Genomic DNA, 6,303 nt, shown 5'->3' on the forward strand with positions numbered 1-6,303 from the left:
CTGCTATCTCTGAAACCAGTATGTGTCCTATGATTAATGATATATCATAGTTTAATTGGCTGTATTGTTTTCTGGTTAGTGGTACATAAAATAATGGTGTGTCATAGTTAATGATGTCTCAGATTTAAAGATATAAAGTTATTCATTTGTAATATGAAGATGATAATTTTACATTGGAATAATATGAAATTTCAATGGTGAATTTTCTTTGCCGGTATATGGTAGTGTGAATAACAAGCTTGGATAAGAATGGAAGTCTTTTTTTTTTTTTTTTTTGAGAAAGTAGTTAAGATTTTATTATCTGAACAAGTAAGAGATATAAAGCATAACATAAGATACAAATAAATTAATTGTTCTGATAATTTTAGACTCCATAGTTTCTCTATGGAAAAGCTGGTTACTTATGAGACAGGATATTTGAAAACTATAGGCATTTGAGACAGTGTTAAGACAATGACTAAACATGTGCACAGTGAGGAGAAACAAAAAGGCAGCCTCTCCATTTCCTTTCCTCAGTAAGGCATGCATGTGTTAAAGGTATGAGGCTCATTTTGGGGGGAAATGCCATTATATAGAAAAAAATTTAATTTCCTCCATTCTCTAGAAAAAAAAAGTTTCAGCCCCTGGGCTGAACAAGGAAACCAAAATAAGGTGACACTATTTTTACATGAGCCTCAAGAGTATAATCTAACTGTAGTTACCATTTTATTTACTTTTAAAAAGTTGAGTGCCAAAAGGTCTATATCAAACAGTACACCGAATTTTCTCCCTTACAAAGTTTCGACCAAATAAGGATTAAATCAATTTCACTTTAAAGTGCAAGGAAGAATATGTAAGACTATTCTCTGTGTGACACATGAAAGAGAAGCATCCCTCTTAACAGCATAGTCCCAAGAGCTACTACAGTAGAACTGGCTGCAGGAAAAGTGATCCATTAGGTCTACTAAGAGGGCAGGGACAGTCCAGTTTCAACAAAGAAACCCCTGCCATGTCTGATTTTTTTTTTTTAGGCAAGGCAACCCTTGGTTGACCTTACAGATTACAAAGACCTTGTCAGCTTACAATCCCTTATTTTTTATTTTATTTTTTACCCCCATAGCACCTGGTCTTCCTAGGTGATCTCTTATCCAAGTACTAACCAGGCCTGAACCTGCTTAGCTTCCAAGATCAGATGGGATCGGACTTATTCAGGGTGGCATGGCCATAGACCACGTCTGATTTTTAATTATACCCATATCTCAATTAGATCTTGGGCATCTCTAACTGACAAGGCCATGCAGTACCAACATAGAGTCAAAAGAGCCAAAGTTGTGTAAACAGGTGTCTAAACTTTTCTCTCTACTCCATGATTTGCCAATGCTCTTTAGGGGAATAGACAGTTGTAAAGGAATCGAGAAATCTGGGTTTTGGAACAACACAAACACTATTTAACTAATAAGCAATGATTAAAGTTCTTATTTAGGATAAATGATATAAAAATAGATAATGGGGTTCTCCCCCCTTCCCCTGCCATACCATTGCTAAAATTATTTAGTCTGACTTTAAATTAAAGCAATACAAAATGGCTTCTTCTGTACAGTAAGGACAAGCTTTGCATTAATAGTTTCTCAAGAGCTAGTAACGTCTCTAGCTCTATCTTCAGTCTAACACATTTTTTTAAAAAAGGATACCTTCCCTATGTCAGAGCTACGGTAAAAGGGAACAAGACAGCCTCTATCCAGAATCCCTGGAATAGAAAGAACTCTAGAACTCAGTAGGCATTCAAGTTTGAGATTATGGGTCTGCAGCAATTATTTTTTCATTCTGTCCTTGAGATGTCCATCTTGTGGGGCCCGAACATTGTTGTATCACCAGCCATTCAGGTGGCCCGGCTCTAAATCAGTTCTACTGGAGTGGGCTTCTGGGTGTTAAAAACCTAAATCAGATTTCCGAAGGGGTCTTTGTTCAAAGAAGCTCCATTTATCTGATGAGTTTCTTCCTTATCTTCATTTTTAGAATTCATGGTGCTGGAATTGGGCCAGGTAAGGCCGTGGAAGAACCAGAAGAGTACCAACTTAGGGGAAGGGTGGGGATGCTACTTGGGGTGGACTGGGCTGATGCAGGTTGCCTCTCTTCTTTTGTTATCTCTCTACCGTGTAGCTTTAGTGTGTGGTATGCTCTTGCCACTCAAAGCTATGTACTTGATCTCCTCTGTGGGAGGGCCCTTGTAGGGTGTGCAGCCAGCATCTCTGGCCTTGCTTTTTGCTTAAAACACTAGTGCTCTTCTGGGTCTGCTTTGTGATTAGGGAATTTATGATGACATGGTAGCTCTAGGCTTCACCACTGGGATCTCATTCACACAGTCAGTACCATAGGGGAGGGCATTGAGCCTCTCCTTGGTCTGCTTTGGTAAGGTCCTGATACCTGTGCTCTGGAGTCACTGGGATGCTGCCCATGACAGATAGGAGTCATGGCATAGGGTCTTTGAGGGCATCATCATGGCTGGATGCCTGGCAGTACATCCTGATGGGAAGGGACATCTTGCCCAGAGGCCCACTAGGCTCAAGAACAGGTTCTTTGAGTTCTCTCAAAGCCATTGAAAGACTGCAATCCAGATGCTTTAACTATATAGAATTCCAGAGCTGAGTCCCTGCCACTGTACTGAAATGATGTGACAATCATGCTGACAAACATTAACAAGGAACATTGTCAGCTACTGCAAATTAGCAAAGTCTATGGAAAGTTCTGTTTCTCTGCCAATATGGGGCTGCCTGTAGCCTGAGCTCTAGCACTAAAAGGCTCTGAAGGCCCATGTCTGTTGGATATGGTGCAGTTGGACCCGAACCAGGGTGTACTGGACACTGAACGTGTCCATGTATCAGGTGTTGATGGACAAGTGCTGGCTGCCAGAAATCTCAGGCTCCAGCATTCACTTTGCTCTTTAAGAACTAAGTGACATTGGGCAAGACACAGTGTCTCTGAGCCTCAGTTTCCTTGTCTGAAAAATAAAGATAGAATGCCTGCTGTATCTACTTCACAGGGTTCTTGTAACATCAATCGATCCTTGTTCTCATTGACTTTATGCAGCAGTGGAGGTATAAGTGTGTGAAATAAAAGAAAATATGTGGGAAAATATTTTGTAAAGTTTAAAGGGGCACACAACCGTAAAAATTTCTGTTTGTTACTTTTCGATAATAAATACAGGCTGAAATGTCATAATTTTCATGTTCGATTAAAGTCAATCGACATTTTTGAGGCCCTGCTTTTGTACATGACCCTTTGGGAATGTTAAGTTATATGAATGCACTTTAAGTATAGAAAGGCATTTTTGTGTGTGTGTGTGGTAAGCTTCCCAGCCCCCTAAGCAAAGATTTATAGAAAATAATTAGAAATCAGTGTCCTGGGGTACTGTGGCTTTCTCTCTAACACCCACATTTTGATTCTTGCTGATTCACCTTTCATAGGAAAAAAAAATATGGGTCCCATAGCTCAGTGCTAGAAATAACTGGAGGAACACAGGAGGAGAATGGAGGGCAAGGATAGAAGAGAAAAGAAGGACCTGGGCATGGGAAAGAAGAAAAAATGATGTACAAGGAAAATCAGTCCTTCCGATTATGGCATGATATAGAAAGAAGGAACCAAACTATAAAAAGTGGGAAGTGAGGACCTCAGATTCAATCAATTGGATGCCAGGTGGACACAGCTTTTAAAAAATGAGGCTATTATCACTGAAGTTCATTTGACAGAGCTTACGTGTGAGAGTGAAGTGATGATCACTCTTGTCCACAATCATAAAATAAGGTGCCAGGGTGATTTATCACTCTGCTCTTTTAATACACCCCAACTTTAAGAAGCATCTATAAATTTGGGTCTCACCTTTAAAAACTCTATGTCATCTTAGATTGACCTAGTCCCTGGCACACAGTAGGCATTCAATAAGTGTTTGATGAATAAATGAACTAAAAGAACGTATACCTACTTATGTTAATTTATGTTTTCATGGGGTTGAAGAATTCAAGACTAGAAAAGAATTCGTTTCCCTTCTTACTCTTTTCAGAATTTCCTTAAACATGAGACTCTCAGTGAAGGTTCCTCCAGTCTATATAGATAACATAGTAATAGCTGATATCTACTTGATGATTGCTGTTCCAGGCACTGTGCTAAGAAGTTCACATGATCTCAGTCAATCCTCACAACGTAAGTGAGCGCATAATTACCCCGCCTTAAGGATGGGGAAAGTAAAAGCTACGTACTTGATCTCCTCTGTGGGAGGGCCCTTGCAGGGTGTGCAGCCAGCATCTCTCAGCTCTGCTTTTTGCTTACAACACTGAATGCTCTTCTGGGTCTGTTTTTTGATCAGGGAATTCATGGTGACATGGTAGCTCTAGGCTTCACCACTGGGGTCTCATTCACACTGTCAATACCATCGGGCCATGGCAGGGGAAGGCATACTGACCTCTCCTTAAACCACCTTAGCAAGGTCCTGATACCTGTGCTCTGGAATCACTGGGATACTGGGAGGTACCCATAGAAGAGTTAAGTAACTTGCCAAAGGTCACACAGCTAGTAAGTTGAGATCAGATTAATCAATTGCATATGGTTTTCTTTAATAATTTTATTTTAGCAGAAAGGGCACTAGGAAGTAGATTAAGAAGCATAACCACCCTTTTCCAAGTGGTTAAGGCCAGAAGAAAATGTACAGTGAGGGTAAGTTATCATTAGAACCTGAACACTTACCTGTTGGCGGTGACCTTAAGAATAGATAGAATGGTTAGGGCAGAGGCTTTCAAATGCTTTTGATGGCTTCCGAAGTAAAAAAAAAAAGTGCATTTCATATTCTAATACACACACACACACACACACACACAAACACACACAAAATCACACATATGTATGTACATAACTGAAATAAAACTTTCACTAAGCACTAATGCTTACTATCACTATGTATGGAGCATACTAATATTTTCCATTCCCTTTTCTTCTCTTTCCTTTCCTCTGCTAGTTGGGATGCACTTAATTGACTTAACTCTGCGCTAATAGGTTATGGTCTACAGTTTGAAAAACACTGAGCTAGAAGGCGATAAATGGAGTAGGAGCACAGACTTGTGATTCAGATAGCTCTGGGGCTTGAATTCTGGGCTGCTATTATGTTAACTGTGTGGGCTAAAGCAAGTTATACCTTTAATATTTTCATTCATAAATGAGGATAATTCCTCAAAGCATTGTTGAGCAGGGTGAGCAAGGAACATAGGTACCTGCCCTAGCACCTAGTGTGTCATATAGAAATATGGTGACAGCAGGGTTATAAAACGTTTGGAAATGTAGAGGGCTGGCCCTGGCACTAAGTAGCTCCATGAGCTTTGGTAAGTAATGTCTCTAAGCTTCTCTCTCAGTCATGTAATCTCTCTAAGCTTCAGTTTAGTCAACTATAAAAAATGGGAGAAACAGTAGTACCTACCTCATAGAGTTGTTTGAGAATTAAGTGTGATAATACATGCAAAGCCCTTGAGACAGTGCCTACTGCTTAGTAAGTGCTCAGTAAATTATTGGCTATATTAGCTATTCAACATATATATCTCTTGTATCATCCAAGCACTTAGGGCTAGCCTGCAACTCTCTTGACTAGGTTACAATGTCTATTTGGATGAGACAAACTCAGAACTGTGTGTGTATGTGTGTGCACGTGAGAAATCAGAATTGTTTACTTTGCTCATCAGTATTTTCTAGAGGTCAAATCAGACTTGGCTTCAGGAAAGGAAATTATTTTAGTAAAGAAAAGTTAGGTCCAAATTGGATTCCCTTTCCTTGTTCTTCGAAAGTATTTTCACAAAATCCAGTCTTTGGACTGACATTAAAGGCCTATTTCCAGTGAGCAGACCAAAAAAAAAAAAAAAAATTAATAAAGGAAAAAGAAAGAACATGCCTCTACACACTAAATAGTGGGAAGTGAGTTTAATTCTTTTGAGGTCAGCTAAAGAACTCTGGCATGGTCCCCTGCCTAAAACCTTAAACCTTTCAACCCATGTGAGGCAGACTCTAAGATGGCCCCTAATCATCAAAGCCTCTTGATATTTATGCTCTGTGTAATCTTCTCCTCCTCCTTCTGTTGAGTGTGGACTGGACTTAACGACTCACTCCGACTAACAAGATAAGGTGGAAATCACAGTGTATGACTCAGAGAATAGGTCATAAAAGGCAGTGTGGCATCACCTCTCTGTCTTCTTGATTCCTTGCTCTGGGAGAAGCCAGCTGCCATGTTGTGAGAAGTCTCATGGAGAGGCCCATGTGATGAGGAAGCGAAGCCGCCTGCCAATAGCCATG

General features: G+C 40.0%; 2 pseudogenes; both read right to left on the bottom strand.

Annotated features, from left to right (window-relative positions):
• Positions 1-1,090: 1,090 nt before the first annotated feature.
• On the bottom strand, positions 1,091-1,209 carry LOC111743244 (annotated as a pseudogene).
• A 589-nt stretch (positions 1,210-1,798) lies between these two features.
• LOC105295609 lies at positions 1,799-2,576 on the bottom strand (annotated as a pseudogene).
• Between the last annotated feature and the right edge of the window lie 3,727 nt (positions 2,577-6,303).

The sequence above is a fragment of the Pteropus vampyrus genome, unplaced genomic scaffold (genome assembly GCF_000151845.1).
Source record: "Pteropus vampyrus isolate Shadow unplaced genomic scaffold, Pvam_2.0 Scaffold109, whole genome shotgun sequence".
NCBI classification, from domain to species: domain Eukaryota; kingdom Metazoa; phylum Chordata; class Mammalia; order Chiroptera; family Pteropodidae; genus Pteropus; species Pteropus vampyrus.